General features: G+C 39.2%; 1 long non-coding RNA gene across 2 annotated transcripts in view; it reads left to right on the top strand.

Annotated features, from left to right (window-relative positions):
- Window positions 1-19452, top strand: part of LOC118169262 — a 409250-nt gene that overhangs the window by 127124 nt on the left and 262674 nt on the right. The gene's annotated exons all lie outside the window — the stretch shown is intronic.

Here is a 19452-nt window from a genome sequence, read left to right as displayed (position 1 = left end):
AGCCCGCCCCAGCACCAGCCGGTGGCCCAGCGTGGCCGGGGGGTATTCAGGGGGCTTCCTGCGGGGTGCGGAGGGGCTCGGAGGGAGCTGCTTGGCTCCTGTGGCCTTCCCGAGGGGTGACGCAGGGCGTCTGGTGGTAGCGAGCCGCTGCGAAGAGCTGATGGCAGCAAGGCAAAGCGAGGAGCTGAGAAGTGCGTTCTGCTGTGCGTGCACACATGCATGCGGAGATAATCGCATGATTTTCCATCAGCCGAGCCTCTAGTGTGACAGAGGGAGGGAGAGCAGTCACATGCATCAGCCTCATAAAATCTGCAGAAGCCCTGTTCTCAATTCAGCCATCGGCTGCTCCCAGACCTCACGCAGAGAATTACAACGAAATTCTATTTGCAGACTGACGTCCCTAATGCTGCCGTGTCCTTATGTTTATTTCGGTTAAGTGTCAGCCCTTATAAAGTGCACCGTACCACAGCCGCTGCTGTGGAAAAGAAAACCCTCAGCGTAGCTGCTTTCGGGGAGATATTTGAGAGAAACATAAATAGAAAAAGAGGATTTTTTAAAAAAAATAAAAAAAGGGGAGGGGGGGAATAAAAAGCTGCTTGTATGCATCTGCACAACATGAGATTCAAAACAGGGATCATTCAAGCCTTGTTTTCAGCACATTTCTTGGTTTAAGTCTTCACTGATAAAATATTTAACAGCCATCTTAGCACTCAGCATAGCAATAACCAAAGCACATCCAAGCTCTCAGCCTCCACTGAGACAGAATTCCAGTGACATGAAGTTTTCTTTTCCCCCTTCAGATGTAATGTGCTGTCTAGCCTAGCTCAAGGTTTAATGTGAATTCTTTAGGGAAAAAAAAAAAAGAAAAAAAGAAAAAAAAAAAAAAAGCCCCATTACAGCATGTCCAGTTACTGAAACACACGTGGTTTTCTGGAAATTACCGATCAAAGGATGCGACCAGCACCACTGTATTTATTGGTCAGATTACTGTATTTTTCTGCCTTGAAAATGTGTATAAAACAAAGGTTACTTAATCTTATTGTTTTATTTCTTTTGCTTGTAGTCCCTGATTAGGATGGATTTTTTTGTTTTTATTTTTTATTTTTTTGCCTGCAGACATAGAACAAAAGGCCATCTCTATGCTAAGGAGTGTGCTTTCTAAGTAAAAAGGTTGGTAAAAAGAATCAACATGGGAACTCCAGCAAAGAGAACAAAGTACCATGTAGAAGATTCCCCCTGTTATTCTCTGCTCTCAGGCCAGGAAGTGAAATAAGGAATAGCTACAATCTTGTCTGTGTGTTAGTATTATTAATTATTAATTTTAAGATCCCTGGTTTTATTATTATTTTTTTTTTTTTCAGATAGGAAATTAGGAAAATGTTAATGAAAAATTACATGTAAGATCAACTTTACTTGTGAGAGATTTCATATAGAAATACAGTGCATTAATTGCTATACCTTCATTACTGTCCTGTAACGATAGGATTTGGATGGTTATTGTCATCATGGCGGTTTTTGTTGTTTTCCCTCTCCTCTCTTTGGGAATTACCAGAGGGGGCCAGCCCCGGTTCTGACTGAGCAGTATCTTTCCAACATCTTTGCAAGGTTGGCTCTCTCAGGCATTTTGTAAGAGAGAGGCTGTATCAGTTTTTGAGATTTTTATTAGAGCTGTCATGGTCTTTGGTGGTTTCCTTTACGTGCCAGCTGCCAGAATCAGGAAATTACACCATCTATTCAGCTGCTGTTGCTTAAATAAGTAGATATGCCTAACTCTTTCTGATGCGCAGCTTGTGATTTGGTGAGGCTCAGGAGCCATCAGTCCAGGGCTCCAGAACATCTTATCGAGAATGAATAGATTCTTATGAATTTTGTCTAGTTAGGTTCTGATATAGGTTGGGTGGTAAACACATGCTTGTAGGTAGAGCCAAGGGTAGAGCCTTTTATTTAAGATTCTCATCCTTTTCCTCGATGCTATTTCACACTGCCTATAGGGTCTATAGGATTCAGCTTTTCAGAGCAAGTTTTCTCATGCCAGGTTATCTGTGTTGCTTCCTTCTTTTTCTCTTTTTATTTCTGAATTTTAGTCTTAGGATGACATCAGAAAACTGTTGGGTTTTAATGGTGTGATATTTGTTTAGGTTATGCTCTGAGATCATAAGCGTCTCAGAGTTTGATGACAAATCTGAATATTTTCAAATGAGCTGAAAGTACCCTTTCCTTCAGACTTCCAAAAGGTGTTTTATTGTTGTTGGCTGGAATAACGGTGATGAACATTTTCTTATTAAAACTAATAAACTAAGCCCTGAAACTCTTTTCCATGTGTGTCAGCTGTTGCTTGGGTTTTAATGACAGAAAAGATGAAGTAGCATTACAGCTGAGTTCCTTTCTATATCAGGGATATATCTGGGGAATTTACCCCAGTTGCTCAGCATGCCAAGGCCTGTATTTTTTCTTCTGTAATGTGGTGAGAAACTTTGTGAATTCTTGTTCTCTAAATGAAATTGCAAAGAACTTACTTAATGGAACATTTAAAAATTATGTTCTTCCCAAAATTCTAGCCCTTCCTATGCCAGCCTGTTGTGGTCGACCCCAGCCGGCAGCTGAGCAGCACACAGCCATTTGCTCGCCCTCCCCAGGTGGGGTGGGAGAGAGAATTGCCAAGGTCCAAGTGCCAGAACCCGTGGGCTGGGATAAGGACAGTTCACTGGGGAAAGCTCAAGCCGCACATGCAAGCAAATCAAACCAAACCAAGGCATCCATTCACTACTTCCCATCAGCAGTGGGCGTTCAGCTGCTGCCAGGAGCGCAGGGCTTGTCCTGCGGAAGGATTCCTTGAGAAGACAAATGCCATCACTCTGAATGACCCCCTTCCTCTTCCTTCACCAGCTGTTACAGCTGAGCATGATGCCACACAACGTGGGGCATCCCTTTGGTCAGCCCGGGTCACCTCTCCCGGCCATGTTGCCTCCCAGGTCATGGTGCACCAGCTCCTTGTGCTACCCCTCACTGGCCAGACAGCACGAGGAGCAGAAAAGCCCTGGGCTCTGTGTAAGTACTGCACTGCAGCAGCTCAACCATCGGTGTGCTATCATCACTGTCCATGTAAAAAATCCAAAACACAGCACTGTACAAGGCTCTACATGGAAAATTAACTCCATCACAGACTAAACACAGGCTAAGAAGCTGTTAAGAGGGCTGAGGTACTCTGAGTTCAGTGTCTGGTCGGATGATAAAATGTGCTCAAAGGATTAGGAATCAAGAAGTATTTGGGTTGTTCCCAACTTGAACCTAGGTCCATAGTGTGTGCCAGCACAAGTGGAAAGAACACTTTTCGGCGGTCAGCATTTTCAGTCATATGCTGCAGTATTGCTTCCATATCTATATTGCTAATGACCTACACTACTAAACTCGAAGGAAGGGTGAAAATACAATTTGATTCTCATTAGATTTCTGGTAGCAGAGACTATGCTGAAGGCACTGCTGTTGCTAGCACTAACTGGTGTCTTTGCCAGTAGGGTGAGAGAGGCAAGGGCAGAGGAGAGACAGAGCTGCTCTTCCTCTCCAGCAAGAAGCTCAGTTCGAGGCCTGCCATTTTAGTGTGAGGGGAAACTTTGTACCATCTTGAGGATTGGTTGTGGGGATGGAAGTTTATATTTATTTAGATGAGCATATGCTTTTTTATTGAGAACACTTGGAAAAGTTCATATCATTCCTGGGTTGCGTTGCTGAGATTGTCTAGGTAGTCTGATGATGATCTGAACTGTTCCACTGAAATGCATTCTTCCCTGTGAAAGAAGACATTTGCTAAGCTAAATGCTATTTTGAATTGAGATGAAGGTCCATTTCCTTTATTTGATTTTAGTTTCTTGCTTTTTGAAGGGCGTTGTCTTCCTTTATGGAGACTCTCCAGTACCTCTACTACATTACAGCAGCTCTAAGGCTGAATGAGAACCTGCATATCCAGTCTCCCTAATAACTGTATTAATTTATAGAAAAGCTGAAGGGAAGTGGAAATACTCAATAACGTGCTGTATAAGGTGGGTCCGTGATCTGTCAGCATTTACCAAGCACTATCAAACCCTGTCATGCAGGTATTATCATCTATATGCAGTGTACAAGAAGGATTTTGTCTTGAATTACAACTATGGAAATCCTAGCCACACTGAAACCCTTTCAGGGATTAAATGTGGGTCTTTATTTTCTTTATTGTTGCCTTACAAACTTCCAAGAATTTATATGTTTTTATGTCATCCTTGTTGGTAAACAGGCTTATGCTTTGGCATTAGCTCTTTTTTTGCGCAAACATCACAAAAAGTAATGACTTCTTCCCGTGTTAATATGTTGAGGAAATAGACCACAACAAAACAACATCCTAATGGTTGTACAGTGACATAGCACAAACAATGTTGGCATATGCACGAAACAATGTGAAGGAGACCTGGATTTGAGTCATAGATTGTCGACTGCTTCTGTGAACGTACAAACTCTAAGGTTATGTTTATTGGAGATGACTTGTATTTGATATGAAGGTTCCCATTCAGTTTCCTAACTGAAGTCTTGTTTTTAATTCTTATTTGAAGATAGCTAAGCTATTGCAATGAATACTTTAACTTACTGTCAAAAATGTTTAGATTATTCTGCAGTTATGAATGTTCCACTGTGTTTTTCTAGGCAAATGAGCACAGTTAATAACATTAAAATGATAAGGCATTTACTGTTTACCAAAAAACATTTAGCTCTGCTGTCTCTGGGGATTTATTTGGAATATCTGTATTTTCACAGCTGCAAAATACAGGTGGCGTGGGCTGTTGTTGAATGAGTATGACATGTTTTTCAAAGGCAGAAAAATGAAGTCAATAGTCACACGACTAATTGACAATCATTAGTGAGTTGATCTTTTGCACCAATTGTTGGTTTAAGGCTTGAAAAATCTATCATTATCCCTGACAGCTAAAATTAGCCTGGTGAGATTCCAGCTCTCAGTTGACTAATTAGCTTCTCTAATGCTCATAGACTTCCACCAGGTACACCTAGGAAATATAACCATGGTAAAAGTCCTCCGACATGGATTCATTTGCAGGTAGTCTCTTTTGGGGAACTACAGTGTCAGGAGATATGTGAGCAGTCTATCAGCAGCGAAGGTGTTAAAGGAAAGAAAGCACTGTCTTGGTTGCCTGAGAGAAAAGGGTGGCCATGCCTAAGCTGAAATCTCTTACCACAGTTTCAAAAGCTGACTTCTAGATTAGGGAGCTACCAAGCACTATCTTAAAATTATATACAGCATTGTAGATGCTTCTGATTTGAATTTTTACTTGCAGGAGCTACCAAGTAGAACTAACTAAATACTACTGGTGGAGCAAAATGGTTTTGAGAAAATGCGGCAAACCTGCTACGTTGCTCTAATACCTGAAAGTGGATTTGCAATTTTGTGTTATTTGACTACTTTTTGAAAATAGCATTTCTAATTCTGTAAAGCAAAATAACAACAACAACAAATGTTGTATATGGATATATAGACAAATATTCAGTAACATTAAAAATGAGTTTTCAAGATAATTATTCCTGTATTTCTTGAAATCACTGTGACCAATTGACTGGTATTTCATACTAAGAATGTGTAGGTCTTTTGGGCAAAACCTGACATTTACTGTATTGGCTGAGACAGATCCAGCACAAATGGCATGTTAATAATGGCAAATAGCAAAATGTTAGATGAAAGGCTCTATATGACAGGCAATATGAAGATATAAGGTGGGTCCATTTTATTCAGATTTTTCTTTTGCTTCATCTAGCTATATAGTTCACTAAGCTGAGGCTGAAACAATGATGAATATTATGAAGTTAGATGGCTTATACTCCACACCCTGATGTCTTCCTATCATTTGGGTACTCAGATGGCTTTGTATTCTAATCTATTACTATCACAGACTTTCTCTGACAACCTAATGAGTTACTGTCATTAGTTTTATCTTTAATTTGACCACATCTGGGTGTTCAGTAGGGATGTGAAATTAATAATGTGCAAGTTCTTGAACACTCTTTGACATAGCACTTTCACATAACTTATCACCTTCTCACAATGTATTTTTAAGTACATTTTTCAGTGGAAATATTGGTATCTGGCAACGATCAAATATGTTGGTACCAGCTTTTGCTCATTGACTGAAAATATTTCTATCTTATATATTACTTTATATATTATATATAAATATTTATATCTTATATGTTACTTTATATATTAAGAGAGAGTAGTGTCAGACTTGAGTGTTGGCATATTTTTTGTTTTCTTATGGTTTCCTTGCTGTCCCCACCCAACAATATAAAACCAACCAAGCAAACAAAAGAAAAGCAACCCAAACAATGTGTAGTGATTGAAACATCAGGAGCCAGGATTTGCCTTGTTTCAACTGATCAGGAGTGGTTGCATTACACCGCGGAGTTACTAGGATTGTCAGAGTTGTCCCATGTTCTTGTGGATGAAGCATGTGCTCTACCTCAGAGCCTGAGGCAGCCTGCAGTGAAGGAAGGGAGGATTTCCCTTAAAGGGCTTCAGTGATGGACAGCAAGAATATTTCTTGGTACAGAGCACGTTAACGACAGATACGACTCAGGCACAGTTCAACGAGATTAAACACACATTGAGAAATGGGAAGGGTCTGGACCCAACTGCATGGCCACCCCAGTGCAGGTCAGGCTCTCCCTGCCCCAGCCACAGTGTTACAAGTGGCAATGGAGATCAGGGACACACCTGGTTACCCTTATGCTCGCTGTAGAGTCTACCAAACAGAGTATTCAAGCCTAAATCAAGTTTAAGTTTTTCAGGAATAAGAATGGCACAATTGTGCACTTAAAGTTAAACATGTTGTTAAGAGCTTTGTAGAAGTGGAGATGAAAGAGCTGAGGGAACCTAGTCCATCTGCAATCCATATGCAATCTGTATAGGACCTGCAGAAATTGTTCTGGTCTTCTCAGGTTCAGTGTAAACAGACTGCTGTCTTACTAATGAATAATTAGTCTCAGAATGGCATAAAACGATTTTGTTCACTCAGTTTTTTCAGCTCAGTGATTTGTGCACTTATTTTTTGTGTTTGCAGTAATCCTTATCAAGTAAGTGCATTTTGCTTGCAATTGATTCTCTCATTTTGTCCTGCTGCTGTCAGTGTTTTTATTCCATAGCATGTATCAGAGTAGCTGATTTATTTAATTTGAATGCCCCTTTTGTAAGCTTTGGGTAAAAATTAAATGTCTTAGAAAAAGAAGGTAAGAATAAGAAGTCTGGCATTAAATTCTGCTTCTGTGATTCAGCTGAAGCCAGGAACAGACCTTCAGCAGCTCTGTACACCCTCAATTTGCTACAGGATAAGCATCAGTAAGTCACATATTCCAACACTGGTCACATATCAAAGGCTTTTTAGAGAAACAAAGTGTGACACCTGAGTGCTAGTTCCTGAGATGATTGCAGGTGCTACAGTGAGTATTGCACCTGTACTGGGAGCTTCTGCATTCCTGCCCAGCCCTGGATTTATCAGATTCATTACATTTTGTTTTATAAGCACACCTGAAATGTCTTTGGGAAAGTCTTACAACATCTTGTAAGAGAGATCTTACAATCTCTTACAATTTCTTTATCAATTCTTACAAATTTCCCCATTTGTGAATCAAGACCTGTAGGATACACTTCACAGTGAAGCTAGTTAGTTACTGCCTTGCAAAATTATTAACATTTAAAATTCTCTGTACTTTACCTACTAGTAGTTAACAGGGATGTATGAAGAAGCAGTGTGCCTTTCAATAGTTATTCATGCAGTACCAATCAGTTCCTCTCTTGCATTTGTCCCCCCTCCCCCAATTAATTAATCTCTTTCTCTGTTCTGTTTTAAAATTACCTAATTACCTGTAAACAAAAGGAAACATGTTTCTGTTTTTTTATGGTGGAATTTAATTTTTACTAATCTTATTAAATAATAATATTAATAAGACTTAACAGTTTTCATACAAAGAGAGAGAGAGAGAGAGAACACTATAGAAAACATGAATACATTTAACCAGTGTAAAAGCGGCTTGAGCCATTTTCATTTCCACTGTGTATTATGTATTTTTTTAAAGAAGAAAATTAGACATGGGAGAATTAATTTTAACTTCATTGCTTCTGAATTATTAATTCCTTATGACTGGAGTTATTTACATACTGAACAGTTAGGCGAAGAGCAATTAGAAAGGTGTAGCTTGCTTGAACTTTAAGAAGCCAAAATAATGGGCTGTTGCTTTTTTTTTTTTTTTAAAAAAAAAAAAAGAGGCTTACTTGATTTGACAGTCACATTTCCATCAGTTTTCCCTTGTGGATGTGTATGCTGTGACATGTATTCTTGCAAAGCTAGTATTGTAGCTTCCATATGCTCTGCTTTTATATCTACCTCTTGACCTCCCTGTCGCACTTTAGCAGTTTTGTGTTTCAACTACATATTGAATATTTCCTTCTTGGCCACCATCATCTCAAATTCAACATCTCAAATTCAATTGCCTTCCTGTAGCTCCACTTCCCTTTCTGTTGCTCAGAATTTTGTGCTGCTGTAACCCTCTCCTGCTCATTCTTTCAGCCCTTTGTTGACTGCCTGTTTATTTTTACATAGCATTCAGCTCCATTGTTCCTTTTAGATTCTCAAACATCTGACTCCTAGCTGATTTCCTGATGCATATTTTTCTGTTCTGAACTTTTGCCATGGAACTGTTCCTACTGTTCCTTTACCCACCTCCTTTCTATTCTTAGCCCTTGGCCATGTCTGTCTGCAGAGCATTACCCTTCTCAGTTTGCTTCCAAGGCTTGGTCAGTCTTTAGGGGAAGCAGAGAAGCATATAACATTGTTCGAAAATCCTTTTTGTCATCGTTCTTTGTTTCTGCAGCTGTAAAAAATTGCAGTTTGATTTTAAAGAAATATATCTGTTCAGTGTATACGTCAGGTTAAAGAAACTTTCAGGGGGAAACTGAAGGCTTCTGGACACAGGTGAAATTAGGTGAGGTGATAAACATGTCTGTTAGCAGGGCTGTGCTGGCTGTTAAATATTATGCCAGGGCAGATAAAAACTTGGCACCTAATGACTAAGGGGAACAATTAAACCATAGTGCCAAATTTAGCTGTGTTACATGATGTGGGCTATATTGCTTCAGTGAAATGTTTAAATGGGATCAGAACTGCAAACCTTCCAAACCCATCTTTTTCAATGCTAAATAAATAAAAGGCCTGTGGTAGGTTTGCCACAAATTGTAATCTAAAATTGCAACTTCCTACAGCAGTCTCTTTCATATCCTTGCTGACTTGGATTGTCAATGTCTTCAGTTTTTATTTTCTTTTCACTAGTTTTGCAAATATTTACGTTCGCCAAGGAATTTTGGCCCAGTACCTAGAGCCAGTATGAAGTAATGATGTTATACATTACAAATACTGTAGGAAGATAGAAAAAGACCATGTCTTTATGCCTTAGTCTTCAAGATAATTTATAAAAGCCCTGAGACATTAGTAAAACTATAATATTATAGTATTTTGTGTGATATGAAAGTATCTGGGGATCTATGATTAAAAGATCTCAAAAGCTATTCAAGATTTGTACTAAATTGCAAGAGAAAGAATACAGGCTTGCATATTATTCCTTCTTTAATGCCAGATGGATTAGTGTTATGATAATGAATATCCAAGGAATTAAACACGAGTTGTCACTTGTTGCAAAGTTTTGCCCAGAATAGCAATCCATCATTGCTTTTTCATGAAAGAATCTTTATCGCTGAGTGAGATCTCAAAGATATTACTCTCTTCATAAAAATGCCTATTGCCACTATTAACATAGTGTTCTAATAATATCAAAGCAGGTTAAGCCCCAGTAGTTTAGCAGGAGTCAAGAGAGGGCCGAACCGACACTTTTAATGAGATCACATGAGCTTGCTTTAATGGGTTAATTTTGTACCACCCTCCCTCCTAGTTACCGTCATGCATGACTATTCCTCTTCCCTGCAGCGTGCAACAAGCAGATGGAACGGTCAGCAAGTCAAAATATGAAATGTTGGAAAGGTCACAGTACTACAGGATGCCACTGTCTTTCTCATCTGTCTTACAATTAGGATGTCTTGTTCTTGTAGCAAGAGTCATAATGAGGACTGTAATGAATACAACTTATATCTGTTCCTCTCAGCCAGCAGCTGAAAACAAAGGACAGGTGAATTTGTACTAATGAGGGACCGGGCAAGGCAGCTTTTATTTACACGAGCAAATGTTTCTCATTATATGCTCATACTCAAACTAGCAATTATTCAAGAAAGAAAGGATTGCAGGTCACTCCAAGAGTGTTTTGAGTCTTAAACTTTTTAAGGTGGAAAAAAGCTTGGGGAACTAGAAGTGTTTTCAAAAAAAAATAAAATAAAATAAAATAATGGGCATGTTTGTGATCAGTATACTGGATTTAGGTTCAGGATACCCAGGTTCTGACCAACAATTTCATGTAGAATGTAGTGGAAGTTATTGCACTACAGGGCAAGGTGTCTTTTCTTTGGTGGGAATGGAGAATAGAAGTAATGGAATATTTTCTAATCTGTCTCCCTGTTCTCTATTTTGTTTCAATTTCTTGAATGTCTTTTGAGCCATTGAGTTAGTTTGGGTGACATGTGCCAGAGCTCCATCAAAGACTCTGCAAAGACTGATGTCCAGTAGATCTGCTGCTCTGTGCAATGTTCGCATGACTTACCAGGCAGTGACTGGCGGTCGCACCTGCCATTCTAGTAAGCAACTTTCAGTCAGGTAAACAGAAGAGTAGAACCAATGCCATGAAACCTGGGGTATTTTTGAAAGCCCTGTGCTGTTGTTAGCGTTGTTATCTGGATCATAGTAGTGCCTAACGCTACACGTGAGCAGTTCCTAGGCCAAAGGCACCTAAAAAGCAATGAGGAAAGCAGAAATGGGATTAGACAACGATCACGATTTCCTCTGGTTACTTGGCTGGTCAGTGTCAGAGCCAGCAATATAACACATTCTGCGATTTCCTGGTCATCTCCGCTATCTGTGCAAACTTACACTAAAAGTATCTGACTACACAGTTATACTTGGAGACGTTTTTTCCTCAGTGTTTCTGTCTTGAATAATTTTTAAAACATGGTGTGTTTTCTTGCTTTCTCATAGTTTATGGAAAAGTAGCAGTGCATGTAAAAGTATGTATTCAACTGTAACGTGAACCACGAGAGATTCGTACACAATGAGCACTTTGCATGGAGGCATAAGGCAATATATGGAAAATGAATACTTGGAAGCTAATAATCCTCGTAAAGAAAATGCTAGTGTTTATTCATTTTGCAAACTTTTCACACATCATTCAATGCTGGCTGGTTTTTATACATGCCACTTAAGCAAAGCACCTCATGCATCAGGGAATCTGGTATGCCTGGTTGTGGAGCTGATTCTGTGCTTAGAAAATGCACTATGAAGTGCTAGACCTTCTCTGTCAATAACTGGAGAAATATGGGAGATGGAGAAAAGCTGTGTGTATTTTACTCTGATTCATGGTAGAAGCTTTACACAGTGGTAACATGAAAAGGTTCAGTGAGTGAATTTTCATTAGAGTTGCAGAAGTATAGGAGTTACAGTAATAGCAGAAATGTATGAGTTCTGCAAATATTTTGTCAACGTTTTACTTTTGGTGAAGAGGAAAAACTTCAGGAATTTACACAGATCAACTTTTATTGTTGTCAGGCATGCAGTGCATATTTTTGGCTGTAGAGTTTATGTGAGGAAAAATAATGGCTGATATACCAGAAACCTTTGCTGAGTTATACTCCACAGTTTTTACTAAAGCTTTACTAAACCAGAATTTCTTCTTTGTCTCTATCTCCTGCAGTTCACAAGCTGAATCTCCACAATTACATATAACGTCCTTTGCACTGCCATCAAAAGCCTTGCAGCCAGATCAGGATCTAGTTCCTTCAGAACATCTAAAGATCAGTGGAGGGAATCTTTCCATTGACTTCAGTGGCTTTGAGTTTCACCGTAACTCACTCCTTAAAGCAGTACAAATAGAAGATCTGAGGGCAGGAGTGAATTTGCAAATCTCCTTTACCCCCTGAAATACCAGAGGTGGTTAGATTTTTATGCTTTTTATGAAACTTCTGTCCTCCCTCTCACCCTTTTCTCTTTCATACCATTTTCCCCCCAGGCTTGATTTGAACCCTCATTCTTTTTCTCCACCTTGTATATAGTATTTCTTTCGTGGGGGGAGGAACAGGATCTGGTTAGCTCTACAAACCATTTCAAAAGCAGGCAGTGTGCAGAGCTAAATAATTTGGATGTTTTGTATGCTGCAAAGATACCATTCTGTGAGTGTTCATGAGTTAGGGATTTTTTTGGTTTAGAGTATTTTTTTTTATTTTTTTTTAATATATCTGGCCAATGTAAGCCTACTAAAATTAAGCAGAGAACCAAGCTGATACCTCACTTTATGCTGATAAAAGGAACACTGAAATGCCCAAGCTCCCCAGTTTTTCAGGGGTTCTAGTTGGGATTTGGCTCTTGTGGGGTTTGACCTGAGTTTACATAATCCTTGAATGACAGGCTGTATAGACTTAAGGTTAAATCAGATAAACGGAATCTGCTACAAACTAGCAAAAAGCTCTTAAGAGTCCTACAGTCATTTACCTTGTTGGCTGACTGACTGGCTTTTTGCTGTTGCATTAAGTGAAGGGGAAATACCACCATGGTCTTGTTTGTGTTAGGTCGCAGATGAATCAGTTTCCATAAAGCTTGTTCAGGTATTAATACTCGTTTCTTGCTATTGACGGTACGAGAGCATTAGGGGGAAGGCATCCTGATATGAAAGGGTTGCTTTATTAGGTTATGCTGTTGCTCTAAATGTTTCCTAATTATCTCTGTTATGGTAGAAATCTGAAAAAGTGTAAATTGAGTGCTTTGCATAATTTATAAAAGCTGAATGTTTCTTAATTAGTTCTGTTGGGTTAATGATACCACAGCCTCATTTTTCCATGGCCCTGAGCAATGACCTTTACCCCCCTCATTTTTAACACTTTCTTTTAGTTCAAAAACATGTGGTGACCTTCCTCATCTTGAATGATCTTAGGGAGACATAATGCTTTGGAAAATGTTACAAATCCCTTCTCCCCTCTTCCTTTGAAAGTAAAGAAATGGCCTGCTTTATGCAGGCAGAGTAAAAGCCTGATTTATACAGATCCTCTGAAGAATGCTGGTGAAGTGCATTCCTTCAGTGTTTTCATAGAAACTGATGTGAGCTGCATTAGCAGAAGATGTGAAAATGGTGAGGTGGGGGAGAGAAAACCTCTCTCAAAAGGATTCTAAAATAACATTTTGCATCCTCGAGTAATTCCCAGCTCTCCCTGGCAACCATTCATTTCTTCCGAACAGCAGAAATTTGCAATATGAAAGTGGATTGGCTTGCTTTTCCCATGGGGCTCTGTATCTCTTCATCCACCGCCTAGGGTAAAAAGCAATGCATACGTTTACAATATAAATGTGATTTAATCGACCTCCCTGTCAGCGAGAAATGGCAAGCATATCAAACAAGCCCAAGATGTTAGGAAGAAAAAATCATAAATTATTCCAGTGATGAGTTTCTGAGCAGCGTTTTGGACTACTAGATGATTCTATGTAAAGCTGTTCCTTGAAACAATAATTAAGATAATTCTGTGTGACAAGGAGAAAAATGTTCAGCTTTGTATGAAATCTGCTTTATGTTTAGCAAGCTGGATGTTCACTGTATTGATTAGAATTTCCCTTAGCTGCTGCAGTGCAAAGCTAAAACTAATTGAATGATGCACCATCTTTATTTCTAAGTCCTTGTTTATTATATCCTCTGCAAAACCAGTTGGTTTCTAAATCAGGAAGATGATGGCTTCCTTTATGGGTGGGTCACTCTGCATGTATATGTTAAGGTTTCCAATAACAGGATTTTCTGAGCTGTGAATTTACAGCTATGTGGAAAATTAGATTTATTTATTTATTTTTAATCTGATTTCTATTGCTTGAAAGACACTTGAGTTGTCCTGAGAAGAAAAGCAAAAGGATTCTTCAGTGATAAAGTGCTCACAGTATTATGGCAATTAGCTTATCTGAGAGCCAGAATTACTTCCTATTTGTAGGCACAAATGCACATTTTCTTTATAGTCTTTATTTCTGAAAAACATAAGAAATAAGATAGGTGGAAAAGTGTTTTTGTTTGTTTGTTTGTTTTGGCAGTTGGAAAAGTTCCCTTCACTGATATGAACACAGTCAGTTCCTCCTCTGGGCCTCTCTCCCCACCAATGGACTTTTTCTTTGGTCAGATTGTCCAGATTGTCTGAAGCTTCCTGGGCCCTTTATCTCCTTTAATTAATTTATTTTTTTCCATCTTCTTTGCTTTAAGACTGTGGGGACTGAGCCATGGGTACCTTAGTTCAGAACTCCATCTCCAGATCTTTTTCTGCACAAAATCTGGGCTTGTCAATATACTAAATTTCTGTATATTGGAAATATAACATGACTGGATTTTCAGGTTGTTTCTACTCCTTTCACTGATAATTATTATTTTAAATATTATGTTATTGCATAATAGCATAATATTTATCTCCACTATTAGTATAACACGGTAGTAGGTGGTGGAAAGCTTCATTTTGCCTCATGTCTTTAAGAAGGGAGATTTGGTACCTTGTGTTACCCTCTTTTATGTTATCTTTTTTCAGCCTACTTCATTATGTTACTATGAAAACAGTTTCTGTTGACCTCTGTCCTCCATTGTAATGCTTAATTTGTACATTGTTTATTTTGGACTTCTCCCTTTTTCCACTGTTAGGTACTTATAACTTTATTTACAGTCTCATCCCTATCATCACTGGCTTCACATCTACCCAGTACTGCTAAGGCTTTGGTTAAAAACAATTATGATCTGATGGATTTTTCCAAGTCATTTCCTACGTTTTTATGTTTCGACCTGGTGTAGTATGTTTCTTCCAAACTCCTTTGACAGAATGTGTCATTTTTGAACTTTACACTTGGATTCTTGGCTCCAGCACACTTTGAATTACTGCCTTTCTCCCCCTCTTGTGAATAAATTATAGTTCCTACCTCTTAGAGGACTGTCATACTGTCTCCTTCACTGACCTCATGTTCTTAATTCACTTGAAAATTTCTTGTTATTTAGCTTAACCTCTTGTGTAGCTTTGCTTTCTTCCTCTGCAGTGCATTTTCTCTTTTTGTGCTCTTGGATCTTCAATGTATAATCTTCCCAATCTCATATTGTACTTGCTATTTTACCTCTTAAAGGTCTTTATAGCAAGGTTGATATCTCTAGTAGTCTGGCCAGATTCCAGTTTAAGTAATTACATTCTGTCTTTCTAAATTCTTCTTACCCTTTAAATTGATCATGATGGTCCTTCTCTTCCTGCCCTTCACTATTGTGTGCATTGCTAAGCAGTCTCTGTGCTTCAGCCTCAAGCGTTCCTGCCACATTTTCCTTTCTGATGTGTTTTGGGACAAAAGGGAAATTTAAGATCCTGTTTATCTTTACTTTAACATGTAAGCCATCCATCCTTTATGCTTTACTCTTAGTGATGTAAGGGTTCTTATTCAGTCCTTCTCACTGTTATACAATATGTTTAACGCCCTATTTGTCCTGCAGGACCCTTTTGCAGTACTTTGGGTCTTTTGTCCAAAGCATGTTTCTCCCACTTCTCCTGTCATGGGTATTGAGCCCTATTTTTTTTTCTATATTTACATTTCATTCTCTCTCCCCCACTTCCCCCTTGTTCTAGCTTCTCTTCTGTGCTTTAAAATCTTCCATGTCTAGTGAAGTTCTCTTTGTTCATGTGCTCACGGTGAATGTTGCATATATATATCCCGTTCATTTCATGATGACATGCGTAATGCCTTGCCCTATTGTGTATGTCTCAGCAGGCAGATCAGACTCTCAGAGCTGTTTACAGAGTTGTGTCAGCCTCCAGTAGGCTTGAGATCAGGTCCACCTGTTTTTCTGATCTGTGTGTACAGCCCAAAAAGATGTATGAGGAGATTGAAAAGTCTTGAATCTCTGCAGCATCCATGGTGCACAATAAAGAGAAAGGGATCCATGTCACTTAGTCCCATTCTTTCCAATTCTGTTCTGAGTTATATGTCTCAATGTAGGAATGGATGCTGCAATGATCTGTATCTCTTGGTAACAACTAAAAGTTGTTATTAACCAGCTGCTCCCCAAATACTTTGGAGGCTGTGGCAGAAGTACGCCAGTGATCAGAAACAGGATCCTCACCTCTGTTGGTGTTTTGGCCTCCCTGAAAGGAAGATGACTGTGGTGCTGCAGAGTGAAAGTCATTGCAAATAAAATAGTTTGGAAGCATACCTCTTTTCCCAAGCCTTGATTTTTATTTTTTTTTTCTTAAAGGGAAGTTGGCTTCTAAAATGTACTGTGCCACAATGAATAGGTGCTGATAGCTCCAAGTGTAAAATAATTGTGTTGAAATGACATGCAGAATGAGTTCGATGCTGATGTTGTGTGCTGGGATGAACATACTGGGAAATCTGAAGAGCTTTCCTATTGTAGAAGAGTGTGGCTGATTATGTGACATAATCTGTATGATTCATGCCAGAGCTAATGGGATAATGAGACTAGCTAAGTTTGGAGCAATATAACCCTCTGGGACATCAAAAAGAAGCTGCTTTTATCCACCCCTCTGCTCCCTGCCCACCAAATATATATATACATATATATATATTTCCATAAGCAAGTAGAGTTTCTGTGAAAAGCAAGGTGTCTGAGAAGAAGGCTACTGCTCTGCTAGGTGTGATTATGGTACAGTGTGATGTAAAATGCACTAAAATCAATGGAGAGATTGGGATTAACTGCCTTAAAAACAGAACCATACTCATTGAAACATTTTTATCTCCCCAAATAGTGTGTACAAAATAGTTTAGGGCTCTTACTGTTCTGCGGTTCTTTAAATCAGTGTTTGTTAGCCATCAGTGGCTATTGACATGCATTGTATGATTTGTTTTAAGCCTCCAATGTTTCTCAGCTTAGAAGAAAATGACTATTTTAGTTTTTCATGTTAACGTCAGCAGACCCTCTTGTAGAGTCTTATCTAGGGACTGGATCACAAAGAGTTTTCAAGAGCAAGGTATGTAATTAAGCAAAAGCAATAATATATCTGTCATAACCATAGAAACAGTCTAGTTAAACTATAGGCATGAGAGTATTGTGGTGAATTTGATGCAGATCCATGTGACAGGCAGGGTGTACACTGTGTGACTGATTCAGCGATAATAATTGAAGACTTACAGAGATGCAAAGCAGCATGGGGGAGAGCGTAGCAAGTGGAAATTAAATACACGGCGGGGAGATATGCATTTCTATTGCTGACTGGATTATTCACATATTCAAATCTAGATGTAGATCCCTCTCTTATTCAGAGGGCTAGCTGTAGCCAGCACAATGGGCTTCCCCCACGCTCCCCCCGGCTGTGGTACGGGGAAGGAAAGGCTGTGCTGTAGGAGTCATTTATCGTATTTCCTTTCATTTTCAGGAAAACAGGGCTAAATAGAGACAGAGCTTACAAATCAGCATTAAGTAGTAGGAAAACAATCTACTTGAATGATAAACGCTGCGGCATGGCTAAGGAATACAGTTAGAAACCTGGTGTGTTGTCGATATTGCTGTGAGCAGATGGACCGTCAGTGCATCCGCTGCCAAACCTTCCCAAACCCCACATGCCAGACGTGGCAGCATGGCAGGAATTTGGAGAGTGAGTGGCAGCTTGCTACCTTCCCCCTAGCATTTGTTTTTAACTTCTGTGGATGTATAAGTTTTTTTAATATACATGTATAAATGTGTATATATATGTGTATATAAAATGTAATCCTTATGAAAGGGATTATAGCAGGGACACAAGGAGTGCTTATGTCCATGTTAGATAGATGCCTGCCACTTCTTGATAGTGTTGATTGATGATGAAAACTGTGGCCAAAATCCCGACTGTCACAGCGGTGACAGCATCCTCTGCCACGGGCAGGCCTTCAGGGCGGGACTGAGTGGCAGACCTGAGCACTGCAGGGTGGCTGCAGCAGAAGCAGCGTCCCCACCATCTGGTGGGCAGCAGTTGTTTCTAAAAGCAGCGTAGTGCTTCTCTCCTGGTGGGCTGTGGCACTTCAGGGAGGCTGTGGTTTTCTTACAGTGACTATGAGGAGAAATGGAAAGGACATTACTGCATTATCTTTCTATGACATAAAGCAAAACGATGCTCCTTCACACACTGCCAACCTCAAGACCAAGTAGCTGTTAGCCTGTTGCTGTATGCATGCAAATGCTATTTTAGGGTTTTCTCTGGGGTACGTTTTCATTCTAACTTCTGTAAGTAACAGAGGCAGTGGTGGAAAATATTCCTTTGAATTAGGATACTCCAAAGCAGCTTTGCTCTAGATTGCTAATTTTCACAGTGACCTGAACTGTTAAGAACAGTGAGACCTCCTATGACTTGGGACACCCCTGGTGGGGGTCATGGAAGTACGCCAGGCTCTGGCACTAAGAATTGTAGAGCTTAGAAAAGATCCCATTAAAAGCTTCAGTTCATGACCTTCATTTTGGATGGCATCTGGCTGCCTGAGCCAGTTCTAAATATCCTGTGAGACAACGTTGTACAGCCTTCCCTTGTCAGTCAAGCAATGCCAAAATTGTCTTTATAAGCCTGATAACAAAAATATTTTCTACTCTTTCTATTATTGATATTCTCTGGAATAAATAAATAAATAAATGTAAGTACCATGGTGTCTGTTTCCAAGGATTTTTATTATTATTATTATTATTATTTTTAAACAGATTTGTTTTCAACTTGGCCAGCAGGTAAAGGAAAATATTTTCTATATATTCACTCAGTCACTCAGAGCTGCCAAATCTTCTGGAAGATAAGTAAGGAGAGACTGAGAAAGGATGAAGCATGCTAAAAATGAGGAAGGCCATGAGAGAGATTTCTAAATATATTTAGGCAAGGAAGGGTGTAACAGCCGTTAATATCAACAGGCCTTAGTCAACTGCCAAATTAAGGGGGGTTGAACATTGACATTGGTATGCATCTTTGAGCACATTAAGATTCTGCCAGAAATTTTAGGCTTGGTTGTCTGAAACAGCCCGTTCATTTTAAACCTTGGTCAATATTTCTAAATGTTAAATATATATATATATTTTTCTTTTATAGATTGTATAAAAAGCAAAGTAGGCAAAGTAGGCATCACTTACCATTCTCTTGAACAATTGAAATGGAAGAAAGAAAAATTCTTATTTATAAATTAAGACACATAACTTGCACATGTATTTATATACCTTTCTCGAATTAGGACTTAGATGTACGTGTGCATACTTACAATATCTGTTTAAGTGTCTGCGTATGCCTTTCTGAGAAACATAGGACATTGTCCCTCCACAGCTGGT

The sequence above is a fragment of the Oxyura jamaicensis genome, chromosome 6, assembly GCF_011077185.1.
Source record: "Oxyura jamaicensis isolate SHBP4307 breed ruddy duck chromosome 6, BPBGC_Ojam_1.0, whole genome shotgun sequence".
Classification (NCBI taxonomy): domain Eukaryota; kingdom Metazoa; phylum Chordata; class Aves; order Anseriformes; family Anatidae; genus Oxyura; species Oxyura jamaicensis.
The sequence above is the reverse complement of the archived record's forward strand: the minus strand, read 5'-3'. Positions and strand labels throughout refer to the sequence as shown.